We start from the raw sequence: 14,350 nt of genomic DNA, 5'->3' as shown, positions 1-14,350 counted from the left end.
AGTAGGGTTTGTTTCTATAGGACGAGGGAAGGACAAATTGTGGGTTCATTTTGATATTTTCTAAAGCACCGTCTATGGCTACTGCATGCCATGGCTCTGTAAATTTGAAAAATACCAAAATATGAGTTAGATCGCTGATGAAACAGTGCGTGTGCGGGTGCGGGTGCGCGTGCGCGGGACATGTGCACATTTTATTTATTTTTATGGTGGAAAGTTAATTTGTAGAGTAGGAAGAGGCCCATGAGTAACATTCCCAACTTGCTTTGTGTTTTTTTTCCCTTCCCATTCCTTTGAGATATGAAGGCAGATTTAAATGTACTACAGCACTTGTATGTACAACAAATATTTATGATGGTGATTGTGAATAATGGTCTGAATAGAAGGCTGCAAGTATCTCCTCAATGTATTTAATTACTCGGGATAAAATTATTGACAGTTACGTGATTTCTGAAGGTTTGTGATTTTTAATAATATTCGGAGGATTGTACTTTCTGTGTGAAAACAAGTCACAGCTTCCATTCCAAATGTTATCAGCTAACTAGTGGCTGTATTATTGAACAAACTATGTTTATTTGCAGTAATTTTTGGTAAACTGCAGTGCATTTTTCATGTGGGTTACAATCTGAAATAGATAAATTGTATTTACCACTACTTGTTTCGTTCTACAGCACAAATCCTAAACTAAGGCACTGAACTGAATGTTAAGTGTTATGAATATAGTTTTTTCATGTTGCTTCATTTCACTGATTGTTTATAATCAGTGGTCACTGGAATTTTGCAGCTTATTTTCAGTTTCGTTGTTACAGTCAGTGGACTCATTTGCTGCCACAATTTTACGAATTAACAACTGATAAATGCTTTCGGGTCCCCAAAGTGCTCCTCCAGGACATCTAACATTATCCTTCTTTCATAGTCAAGCCCCATCTTTGCATGAACCACATTTTGTTGAAATCAGGGCTATGGATAATGGGGACAAAATCATCTTCCAAAACCTTCCCGTACTGTTTGGTAGTCACCATGCCATCAAGGAATATCGCACCGATTATTCCGTGACTGGACATTGCACACCACATAGTTGCCCGTTGAGGCTGAAGAGACTTCTCGATCGCGAAATGCAGATTCTCAGTTCCCCAAATTTTGCTTATTGGTGAATCTGTCCAAATGAAGTGGGCTTTGTTGCTTAACCAAACCATATTTACATCAATATTTCCTATCATGCCCTGCAGCCAACATGCAGTTTGAGCACCCTAAAGCACTGTTCAGAAGGTATGATGATTTTATTTAATTATTGTTCATTAATTGTCATCCTCTACATTGATGACATTGTTGAGGTGTAGGATCCTGAAGCATTGGGAATATGAGCGACTTGAAGTGGAGCTTACCAAGTCAGAACCAGTGAAGCCCAATATCAGGACATGGCTGTATGGAAATCCTTTCAGGTGTTCAATTAAGATGAAGTGGACTCCAAATAAGGCATAGGCCATTGATGCACTTAGGATCCACCAATTCTATAAGGAAGCCTACCCACTGCATTTTGCTTGAAAACATTTTGTTATTAAGGATCCTTAAACAAGTGGAGCCAGCAGTGGTGGAAGATTAAGCTAGAGAATGGCGATGGTGGACCACCATCTGCAGTAGACATTTCCTCCATTGTGACTGACTATCCTCCTTTTTATTGTGCTTGTAATAATGTGTTCCTTCATAAATTTTTTATGGTGTGCAGTTTTCGATTTTCGTCTGTGGTGTGGTGTTTACTTTTTCTGTTTATATAATAATAATAATAATAATAATAATAATAATAATAATAATAATAATAATAATAACTGAGAAAAGACATTGGACAGCTAACACCATTTTGTAAGAAAAGAAATATCAGACAAAAACGAAAAAGGTTAGGTAAAATCTCGCAACAAGAAGCGATAGAGCAATTAGATGAAAAGAAGCAGAAATTACAAGCATTGGCCAAACGACTTAGAAGATACAAAAAAGGTGAAAATAGAAGGAAACAAAACCAAACATTCAACACAAACCAAAAGAAATTTTACCAGACAATAGATAACACACACACATTAAAATAGACAATCCACCAAACATAACAGACATGGAACACTTCTGGAGCAACATATGGTCAAACCCGGTACAACATAACAGGCATGCACGGTGGATAGAAGCAGAAACAAACACATACAAGAAGATACCACAAATGCCTGAAGTGATAATTTTGCAACATGAAGTCACCAAAGCAATTAATTCTACTCCCAATTGGAAAGCCCCTGGAAAAGATAAAATAGCAAATTTCTGGCTAAAGTAGTTCACCTCAACACATTCACATCTAACTAAATTATTTAACAGTTACATTGCAGACCCATACACATTCCCTGATACACTTACAAATGGAATAACTTATATGAAACCTAAAGATCAAGCAGACACAGCAAATACCGCCCCATAACATGCCTACCAACAATATACAAAATATTAACTTCAATCATTACACAGAATTAATGACACATACAACACAGAACAAAATTATAAATGAAGAACAAAAAGGCTGTTGCAAAGGAGCACGAGGATGTAAAGAGCAACTGATAATAGATGCAGAGGTAACATATCAAGCTAAAACTAAACAAAGGTCGGTACACTACGCATACATTGATTACCGAAAAGCTTTTGATAGTGTACACCACTCATGGTTACTACAAATATTGGAAATATACAAAGTAGATCCTAAATTGATACAGTTCCTAAGCATAGTAATGAAAAATTGGAAAACCACACTTAATATCCAAACAAATTCAAATAATATCACATCACAGCCAATACAGATTAAGTGTGGAATATACCAAGGAGACTCATTAAGTCCTTTCTGGTTCTGCCTTGCTCTGAACCCACTATCCAACATGCTAAATAATACAAATTATGGATACAATATTACTGGAACATACCCACACAAAATCACACATTTGCTATACATGGATGATCTAAAACTACTGGCATCAACAAATCAACAACTCAACCAATTACTAAAGATAACAGAAGTATTCAGCAATGATATAAATATGGCTTTTGGAACAGACAAATGTAAGAAAAATAGCATAGTCAAGGGAAAACACACTAAACAAGATGATTACATATTGGATAACCACAGTGACTGCATAGAAGCGATGGAAAAAACAAATGCCCATTTAGGATACAGACAAAAAATAGGAATAGATGATACAAATATTAAAGAAGAACTAAAAGAAAAATATAGACAAAGACTAACAAAAATACTAAAAACAGAATTGACAGCAAGAAACAAAACAAAAGCTATAAATACTTATGCTATACCAGTATTGACTACTCATTTGGAGTAATGAAATGGAGTAACACAGACCTAGAAGCACTCAATACACTTACACGGTCACAATGCCACAAATATAGAATACATCATACATTCAGCAACAGAAAGATTCACATTAAGCAGAAAGGAAGGAGGAAGGGGATTTATCGACATAAAAAACCTACATTATGGACAGGTAGACAATTCAAGAAAATTCATTCTAGAACGAGCAGAAACTAGCAAAATACACAAAGCAATCACTCATATAAATACATCTGCTACAACACTGCAATTTCATAACCACTTCTACAACCCTTTAGATCACATAATATCAACAGATACGAAGAAAGTAAATTGGAAAAAGAAAACACTACATGGCAAGCACCCGTATCATCTAACACAGCCACACATCGATCAAGACGCATCCAACACATGGCTAAGAAAAGGCAATATATCCAGTGAGACGGAAGGATTCATGATTGCAATACAGGATCAAACAATAAACACCAGATATTACAGCAAGCATATTATTAAAGATCCCAATACCGCAACAGATAAATGCAGACTTTGCAATCAACAAAAAGAAACAGTAGATCACATCACAAGCAGATGTACAATACTAGCAAATACAGAATACCCCAGAAGACATGACAATGTAGCAAAAAGAACACATCAACAGCTTGCCTTACAACATAAACTTATAAAACAACACGTTCCCACATACAAGTATGCACCACAAAATGTACTGGAGAATGATGAATACAAATTATACTGGAACAGAACCATTATAACAGATAAAACACCACCACATAACAAACCTGATATCATACTCACCAATAAAAAGAATAAATTAACACAACTAATCGAAATATCCATACCCAATACAACAAATATACAAAAGAAAACAGGAGAAAAAATGGAAAAATACATCCAACTAGCCGAGGAAGTCAAGGATATGTGGCATCAGGATGAAGTTGACATTATACTAATTATACTATCAACTACAGGAGTCATACCACACAATATCCACCAGTACATCAAAGCAATACAGTTACATCCAAACTTACATATACAACTACAGAAATCCATAATTATTGATACATGTTCAATTACCCGAAAGTTCCTAAATGCAATATAACATATACTGCACAGTTAAAAGGAAGTCGTGCTTGATCAAGGTCTGCGTCGCTTTCTACACTCCTGGAAATTGAAATAAGAACACCGTGAATTCATTGTCCCAGGAAGGGGAAACTTTATTGACACATTCCTGGGGTCAGATACATCACATGATCACACTGAAAGAACCACAGGCACATAGACACAAACAACAGAGCATGCACAATGTTGGCACTAGTACAGTGTATACCCACCTTTCGCAGCAATGCAGGCTGCTATTCTCCCATGGAGACGATCGTAGAGATGCTGGATGTAGTCCTGTGGAACGGCTTTCCATGACATTTCCACCTGGCGCCTCAGTTGGACCAGCGTTCGTGCTGGACGTGCAGACCGCGTGAGACGATGCTTCATCCAGTCCCAAACATGCTCAATGGGGGACAGATCTGGAGATCTTGCTGGCCAGGGTAGTTGACTTACACCTTCTAGTGCACGTTGGGTGGCACGGGATACATGCGGACGTGCATTGTCCTGTTGGAACAGCAGGTTCCGTTGCCGGTCTAGGAATGGTAAAACGATGGGTTCGATGACGGTTTGGATGTACCCTGCACTATTCAGTGTCCCCTCGACGATCACCAGAGGTGTACGGCCAGTGTAGGAGATCGCTCCCCACACCATGATGCCGGGTGTTGGCCATGTGTGCCTCGGTCGTATGCAGTCCTGATTGTGGCGCTCACCTGCACGGCGCCAAACACGCATACAACCATCATTTGCACCAAGGCAGAAGCGACTCTCATCGCTGAAGACGACACGTCTCCATTCGTCCCTCCATTCACGCCTGTCGCGACACCACTGGAGGCGGGCTGCACGATGTTGGGGCGTGAGCGGAAGACGGCCTAACGGTGTGCGGGACCGTAGCTCGGCTTCACGGAGACGGTTGCGAATGGTCCTCGCCGATACCCCAGGAGCAACAGTGTCCCTAATTTGCTGGGAAGTGGCGGTGCGGTCCCCTACGGCACTGTGTAGGATCCTACGGTCTTGGCGTGCATCCGTGCGTCGCTGCGGTCCGGTCCCAGGTTGACGGGCACGTGCACCTTCCGCCGACCACTGGCAACAACATCGATGTACTGTGGAGACCTCACGCTCCACGTGTTGAGCAATTCGGCGGTACGTCCACCCAGCCTCCCGCATGCCCACTATACACCCTCGCTCAAAGTCCGTCAACTGCACATACGGTTCACGTCCACGCTGTCGCGGCATGCTACCAGTGTTAAAGACTGCGATGGAGCTCCGTATGTCACGGCAAACTGGCTGACACTGACGGCGGTGGTGCACAAATGCTGCGCAGTTAGCGCCATTCGACGGCCAACACCGCGGTTCCTGGTGTGTCCGCTGTGCCGTGCGTGTGATCATTGCTTGTACAGCCCTCTCGCAGTGTCCGGAGCAAGTATGGTGGGTCTGACACACCGGTGTCAATGTGTTCTTTTTTCCATTTCCAGGAGTGTATTTTTGACCAGACATAACGTCTGAGATAAGAAATAATAATAATAATAGTTATTATTATTATTATTATTATTATTATTATTATTATTATTATTATTATTAATGAGGGGAATCTTGTGCCATGGGTGTGTATTCTTGTCCTCTATTTTGGGTAATAAATTTAAAGATGTCAGCTTGTAATTTCTCCAATTTAAAAATGTCAAGAATGCATGTGGTTGGAAAACACCAGATGAAGTTTCTCTGTATTTGAAACAATGAAGACTGTGTAATGGTTTGGATGGTCATTGTGGTTTCACAGGATACTCTCTACGTTTTATAAGGAACATAACTGATAAATCAGTGCATCATTTTAGGTGACCATATTCATTGAATGGGTACTCTCATTATTTCCATCAGGAAATTGCATCTTTCACAGTCATAGTGCCCCCATCACATGGCTAGAAATGTCCAAGATGGCTTTTCTGAATTGAGCATGAAATCATGTGTCTTTGCTGGTTTCAACAATCGGTGCATCTCGCCACTGACTTAAGAGGTCTTTATTGGATAAACAATCAATAGTCATTATTCTTCTCTAGTGCCCTCAAGGAATTGGGAAGTTTCTTTGGTTTGAAAGGAGTAAAATCCCATTGATTAGTTAGTATTTATAAACATTTATTGTCAGGACAACTCAAGTAGTTTTGAATACCATATGAGCCCCTACACAATAAGCGATATCATTGTTTCCAACCTCGTACATGGTTTAATAACATTTATAGATAGTGCTCAGGCTGAATCAATAACTTGTATCCAATTGTTAATGGACTATCTGACCATGACGCACAATTAATGGAAATAAACAATACACCACCTTCCAGCCTTGAGGCAGGTTCATATAAAACAGTGAGACATATTAATGAGAACAGGATATAGTGTTTCAAGAGTATGTTCAGAGGTGGATTGGGTATGTGTGTATATAGAAAGAAGTGCTAATGTCAGATTCAGTTCATTCCATAGTGGCTTTGTGTCAATATTTGAAAGTAGCTTTCCTAAAAAGTTGTTCAAAAAATCCATTTAAACAGCAAGTAAGCCTAGGCTAACTAAGAGAATTAAAATCTCATGTAAGGGGAAGACGGAAATTTATACACGGTCCAGAATAAGTAAAGATCTGGTGTTACTTGCATACTACAAAGAAATCCTGTATTATTGTAAAGAAAGTCATTAAAGTGCCGAGAAGTAAAGAGGTTCTGAAAAGAAGAAATAATAAGATTCAAATTAATTGAGATATTGTCAAACAGGAGACAGGAGTATGCCAGTGAGCGTACAAGACTATAAAAATTAAACCTCATGTCACCATTGTGACTGATAATTTGCATGTTATAGGTGCATTTAACAATCACTTTATACATGTGGCATCAAAAAGAGAATTAAATAGTTCAGTCCAAGAAGGAGAAGATATTTAGAAAGATGTTGTACCATGAAACTTTAAGCAACTAGAAGTAGCACCAACATCTTTCATTGAAATTAATAAAATTATAAAAATTATTAAAAAAACCAAAAGTGCGCTTGAAGTTCATACAATTTCAAACAGAATTCTTAAAAGTAGTTGTATGTAATGCATCACTGGCACAGGGAATTTTTCCACACTCGTTAAAATGTGCAGTTGTCAAACAGCTTCATAAGAAAGGTGACATGACATGACAGACACAGACGAGTATTGTTCAGTTCCCTTATTGAAATCTTTTTCCAAAATATTTGAAAAAGTGTTATACTCAGTGGGTAGCCTGACATTTAAGTAGAAACAATTTACTTAGCATATCTCATTTTATTTTTTAAAATGCACATAGACAGTCTCAACTGACCATCTTCAGATCTCATACCATGCTGGTAGATGGTGGTGGTGAACGGAACAGGTGTTACAAACTTCACGAATGTCAACAGGTGCTTCATTCACCGGCACTGCCTACCTTATGGTCTGAGGTCTGAAGATGGTCAGTAACAAACCGAAACCAGTAACCACAACAATAAAGGTTTCTTGTGGGCGAGACTGTTTCTGTTAATTTTAAAGCATTAAGAATAACCACTGTTCTCCACAAAAAGTGTTCTCAAAAAATGCAGTATCTCAGTTTGGATTCCAGGAGGATTTTGACTGAGAATGCTAATTATACATTCACCCACCAAGTATTACAAGCTTTAAATAATAAAAATTGCCAGTTTGTATTTTTTGGGATCTTTCCAAAGCATTTGGCTGTGTAGATCGTGTTACACACTTAGGAATACTTGCATTTTATGGAATTGATCACTTTAGATGCAACTTGTTTGATTCACAAATAACAAACAGGGTGCAAAAAAGTTGAGCTGGATAATTCAAACAATATTGGAAAGACAGAAAATTTTAGTGACTGGGGAGAAGTCACAAAGGGAGTTTCACAGGGTTCAATTTTGGGTTCACTCCTAACCCTCATTTATGCGAATGACCTTGCACGCAACATTCAGATTCTCTCGACATTCAGCAAGCAGAAATGATACTAATACAATAAATCCCATTAGAGAGAAAATAACAAAAGAGACTTTTAATGGTGATTTGCACAGATTTATTAAATTGTCCTCTAAAAATGTACTCCCTTAATTTTGAGAAAATGCACTATATTCAATTCTGTACAACAAATATTCAAATCAACAATTGATGTAATATATGAAAGGGAGTCAGTAAACAGGGTAATATGCTCCAGACTTTTCCGTACACATTTTGGTGAAAACGTGAACTGGAAGGAGCATGTTACTGAGCTCCTGAAATAGTTAAGTTCAGCTGTGTTTGCTCTTTGTATAAGTGCTAGTCTTGGAAACATATGAAGTAACCTTCTGACATAATTTGCATATTTCCACTCTATAACAATAGTTCTCATGAAACATTCAAAATTAGTGCCACACTAAACATAAGACAACAAGTGAGCAATGACAGTATCTTAGCACCTCTCAGTGAGCGAGAATATGTAAGTGTCTGCTCAAATCTTGTTATGTGGAAAGTGTGTATGAAGTAAAGGTGTGAGTGAAATTACATAAAAAAGGAAAAATAAAAAACTGTGTGAAAACAGCTTATGCAACAGCAGTAGAAAAAGATATCGAGAGAAGGTACATAAATAACCACTACCCATGAAATAACATTTCAAAAATACCCTAGTTGTTTCATATTTTTTGGCAGATGACGTGCTGTCAGAATGATAAGTAAGGGGAACAAAAAAGACCAGTAAAAATGCATTTTCACTAGCAATGTAATCTTCAGGTGAACGATCAAAATAAACAGACAAAATGCACATGTCAAAATTTTTAGGCTTTCAGTAGATAAACGAACATAAATTTTGTATTACATTTTACAGAAATAAATTTGACACACAGAAGTGACACGTAGGTGTCAAAACAAGTCTGAGCGAATAAAAAGAAATACATTGTGTTTTGCATAATGCAGAGTTAAAAAAAACCAAATCAATAAAAAACTATAACTGCAAGCAACAGCAGTGCTATAAATACAGAAAAATTCATTTCTTTGTTCACGAATTTTGTAGTTAGTGAATGCATGAAACAGTGAAGCCTTTTACCTAAGGTTGTTGTTACTAAAGATGTAACTCCTCACTTGCCATTGATTCTAGATCAATCCATCAGTGGTGAAATTGTGGCTTCTTGGAAAATTGTTGAGGAGACCACACCCTGCGTATCTAACCCATATTAATTTAGGCAGGTATTTGACCCATTTCTGAAAAAAGTATTTGATGCCGGACCTTAATATTTTTACATGATGCTAAGAGAGTCAACTGTACTAAAATCTACTTTATCCATTTTATAGTTTTTAAGAAATGCTTTTTAAATTTATTAACAAAAATATTAATTCTTTCTGCAGAAGATATTTTTTTTGTGAATTTCCTAATGGGGGAATATTAATGAGTGTAGTACCGGAGGTGGCTTTTTATGTTATGCAGAGTCTCTGAAAATTTCATTCATTTATCTATGATAGTTTCTGATATTATGAGGCATATGTACTGAACATTTTACTTAGCGGAAAATTGACTTTAAAGAAAAAACTTTCAAATTTGTTACAGTTAATTAAAACTGCCCTGCTGCATATGATGGCCCTTCTTTGGCCTCTAGCAGGTCTTCCAGCTTCTTTTTTACCTTCCTGGATGTTTGTCTTACTTTCTTGACCATATTAGATGCAGACCTGTCTGCATCGGCTATCCTCATTTTGTCACAGTGCTGCAGCCCAGTGCTCATATATTCGCCAGGATTAATTCCCAGCTTTTTCAGTACCCAACACTATCCAATATTAGCACAAATGAATATAATAACAGCATCATGAACTCCTAGTTCCATTAGTTTTAGGAAGGCGGTTCCAAATTATGCTGTTGGAACATTAATTTGGGTTCTGTGTCTGCCCATGCAGACATTTCCTTAGAAGGTCAGGATGAGCCAAGTCTCTGAAAATAGGTTTAATTTCTGTAATAACAGCAGCAGGAGGAGAGTGCTGGCGAGAATAAGATTCTCCAGTTGCCTGAGCCCTATTGTATTTGCACATTGAATTTTCTCCTGATGGACACAATCAATTATATGGCTTATCATCAGTAGAGGACTTATGGAAGAATATGGCCCAAACATTTCTCTTCATTGCCTCCAGATTTTCTTCATTTCTCCTAATTGCTTGCCCATAGTATGCCTGCAAGTTTTCTGTTTCAGTTTTAGTGAACCGACCCTGTCAGGTCAACAATTTTCCATCTTCTAATTTTTTTTCTCTCATATCAACAGTTAGTTTTCTCAGCCTTGTTCCCAAACGTTTTTGAACATGGCCTACACATTTGGTTTTGCTAATAATGGCATATCTATGTCGCTTAGAGTTCACCACATTGTTGTATGCCTTACTGTCACCATCACGCAAATATTTGGTGTACTGTACGCCTCTTGTTTCTATGGAGCAATGAAAAATTTGTTGTACTCCATGAACTTCCATACCGCCACTTGTTCCTCTAAAATTAGCCACACAGTTGAACATTTGCGATATTTAGCCATTATCTCCACAGCTAACGCTTTACCAGTGTCTACGCTCGTGGCAGTCACTACTCCATTCAGAGAAGTATGTCCTCTTTTCTGCCAACTTCCATCAAGTGCAACTGCAATATCCGAACATCCATCATTTTCTTCCACTGCTACTCTAGCAGCCAGTTTTGTTTTCTTCACTGACATCACATACAGCTTTCTCTAATATTGCAGTCAGTTTTTCAAATTTATTTGGTGTTTGATGCAAGTTTATCACTGAACAAAATGTTGTCCCTGCAGCCATGCCCTTGCCAATGGACTGTTAGGCATAAACTAATCTAGTATTGATTTCATAAGGGCCACTTGCATCTGGTTTTGAAGTACTCATGAAAGAAATCACAGCAGAGCATTTAGTGCAAATTAAATCCAAGGCAATTGCTAGGCCTTTTCTCCCACTGGCACTCTCACAAATTTTCATACTCTGTGACTCACCACACTGTTTACTTGTACAAATTTAGAAATTACATGTGATAATATTCTCAAATTTGATAATGTTACTGCACCTGTTGTCACTTACAGTAAATTCGTTGTAACTCTCTTGAAATGGTGAGAGCTTCTTTGATGATGCACTTGTTGAAGAATTACAATTAGAAACATCATTGCCAGGCAACATAACCTCTTGTACAGAAAGCTTTCTAAACTTGTTTCCTCTAAATTGTCGTTTCTTGAAAAATGCCTTTACATTTCCTCATCTTCAATAAACACAACAAAACACACGTAAACAAGCAGCGCAAATGTGAGTGTAACAACTACTCGCAATCACACTTGAACAAAACTAACCATGTGTTTGAAAGTGTGTTGTTTACAAACAGCAGAAACAAAAGAATACTGACCGTTGCACTCCACGGATAGCCAACACAATTGCGAGTTAAAAAAAAAAAAATCCACCGTAATGTGCAATGTAGGGAACATAAAGATCTAAAATTTATGCACAAAAGTGGGTGTGGCACTTAAACACATGTGGTAGGAAAATGCTCTTTAAATGCTCGGGGAAAAAAAATTTTTCAGCAAAATCCTTTTAGAGTACTTAAATAAAACCTTAATCTATTGAAATATGATGAAAACCGAAAATAGATATTTTTCGACCTGAACCACGGTGTGGTCCCCTTAATATCGTGCATTGCTTAGGAGAGCCACAGAAGACAAAATTTTGAAGGGGGGAGTATGGCAGAAACAAAAAGCAATCTTAATTTGATTGTTAATCATCTTTTGTAGTTATTGTGTACTTCCTAACAATCCTTTCTATGTTTGTTTTACCATTCATACAATATATTTTAATGTAATATCGTGTTGGTCCTCCTTTTGTCTTGCACTGTGTAGTAGTTCAACATGGCATGGACTCAGTAAATTGTTGGAAGCCACTTGCAGAAATATTGAGCCATGCTGCCTGTGTAACCATTCAGAATTGTGAAAGTGTTGTCAGTACAGGATTTTGTGCATAAACTGACCTCTCGATTTCGTCCCTTAAATGTTCAAGGGCATTCATGTCGTGTGATCTGGGTGGCCAAATCATTTGCTTGAATTGTCCAGTGTGTTCTTCAAACCAGTTGTGAAAAATGTGGCCCGGTGACATGGCGCACTGTCACCTACAAAAATTCTATCGTTGTTTGGGAACATAAAGTCCATGAATGGCAGCAAATGGGCTTCAAGCAACCAGACATAACCTTTCCAGTTGGTGATCAGCTCATCTACATCTACATCCATACTCTGCAAGCCACCTGACTGTGTGTGGCGGAGGGTACCTTGAGTACCTCTATCGGTTCTCACTTCTATTCCGGTCTCGTATTGTTCGTTGAAAGAAGGATTGTCGGTATGCCTCCGTGTTGTTGTTGTGGTCTTCAGTCCTGAGACTGGTTTGATGCAGCTCTCCATGCTACTCTATCCTGTGCAAGCTTCTTCATCTCCCAGAACCTACTGCAACCTACATCCTTCTGAATCTGCTCAGTGTATTCACCTCTTGGTCTCCCTCTACGATTTTTACCCTCAACACTGCCCTCCAATACTAAACTGGTGATCCATTGATGCCTCAGAACATGTCCTACCAACCGACCCCTTTATCTGGTCAAGTTGTGCCACAAACTTCTCTTCTCCCCAATCATATTCAATACTTCCACATTAGTTATGTGATCTAATCTTTAGCATTCTTCTGTAGCACCACATTTCGAAAGCTTCTATTCTCTTCTTGCCCAAACTATTTATCGTCCATCTTTCACTTCCATTCATGGCTACACTCCATACAAATACTTTCAGAAATGACTTCCTGACACCTAAATCTATACTCGATGTTAACAAATCTCTCTTCTTCAGAAACGCTTTCCTTGCCATTGTCAGTCTACATTTTATATCCTCTCTACTTCGACCATCATTAGTTATTTTGCTCCCCAAATAGCAAAACTCATTTACTACTTCAAATGTCTCATTTCCTAATCTAATTCCCTCAGCATCACCCAACTTAATTCGACTACATTCCATTATCCTTGTTTTGCTTTTGTTGATGTTCATCTTATATCCTCCTTTCAAGACACTGTCCATTCCTTGCATCTGCTCTTCCAAGTCCTTTGCTGTCTCTGACAGAATTACAATGTCATCAGCGAACCTCAAAGTTTTTATTTCTTCTCCCTGGATTTTAATACCTACTCTGAATTTTTCTTTTGTTTCCTTTACTGCTTGCTCAATATACAGATTGAATAACATCGGGGACAGGCTACAACCCTGTCTCACTCCCTTCCCAACCACTGCTTCTCTTTCATGCCCCTCGACTCTTATAAATGCCATCTGGTTTCTGTACAAATTGTAAATAGCCTTTTACTCCCTGTATTTTATCCCTGCCACCTTTAGAATTTGAAAGAGAGTATTCCAGTCAACATTGTCAAAAGCTTTCTCTAAGTCTACAAATGCTAGAAACGTAGGTTTGCCTTTCCTTCATCTTTCTACTAAGATAAGTCGTAAGCTCAGTATTGCCTCACGTGTTCCAGTATTTCTACGGAATCCAAACTGATCTTCCCCGAGGTCGGCTTCTACTAGTTTTTCCGTTCGTCTGTAAAGATTTCGTGTTAGTATTTTGCAGCTGTGGCTTATTAAACTGATAGTTTGTGCTCCCTGCCGCCGTTGGATAAGCAGCTGCAGCAGCAAGTCGTATAACCCTAGCTTACTTATTTGTTAGATAGTTTAATTAATTTCTTTGCGTGTTTTTGGGTACTTGCATTGTTTAATTCATATATTTCGGGCGTATTATAGTATTTGACAGTTGTAGCATCGCGCTTTAGTGTTCACTTGGTAGATTCTTATTTAAATTGTGTGTGAGTTTCGTATAGGTGGTGCAATTTCGAGTTTTAGTTACTGTAATCGTAAATT

General features: G+C 38.2%; 1 protein-coding gene across 1 annotated transcript in view; it reads left to right on the top strand.

Annotated features, from left to right (window-relative positions):
* The window catches only part of LOC126267433 (nuclear pore complex protein Nup205-like), a 289,070-nt gene that overhangs the window by 150,738 nt on the left and 123,982 nt on the right, over window positions 1-14,350 (top strand). The window lies entirely within an intron of this gene.

This window comes from Schistocerca gregaria, chromosome 4 (assembly GCF_023897955.1).
Source record: "Schistocerca gregaria isolate iqSchGreg1 chromosome 4, iqSchGreg1.2, whole genome shotgun sequence".
NCBI classification, from domain to species: domain Eukaryota; kingdom Metazoa; phylum Arthropoda; class Insecta; order Orthoptera; family Acrididae; genus Schistocerca; species Schistocerca gregaria.
The sequence above is the reverse complement of the archived record's forward strand: the minus strand, read 5'-3'. Positions and strand labels throughout refer to the sequence as shown.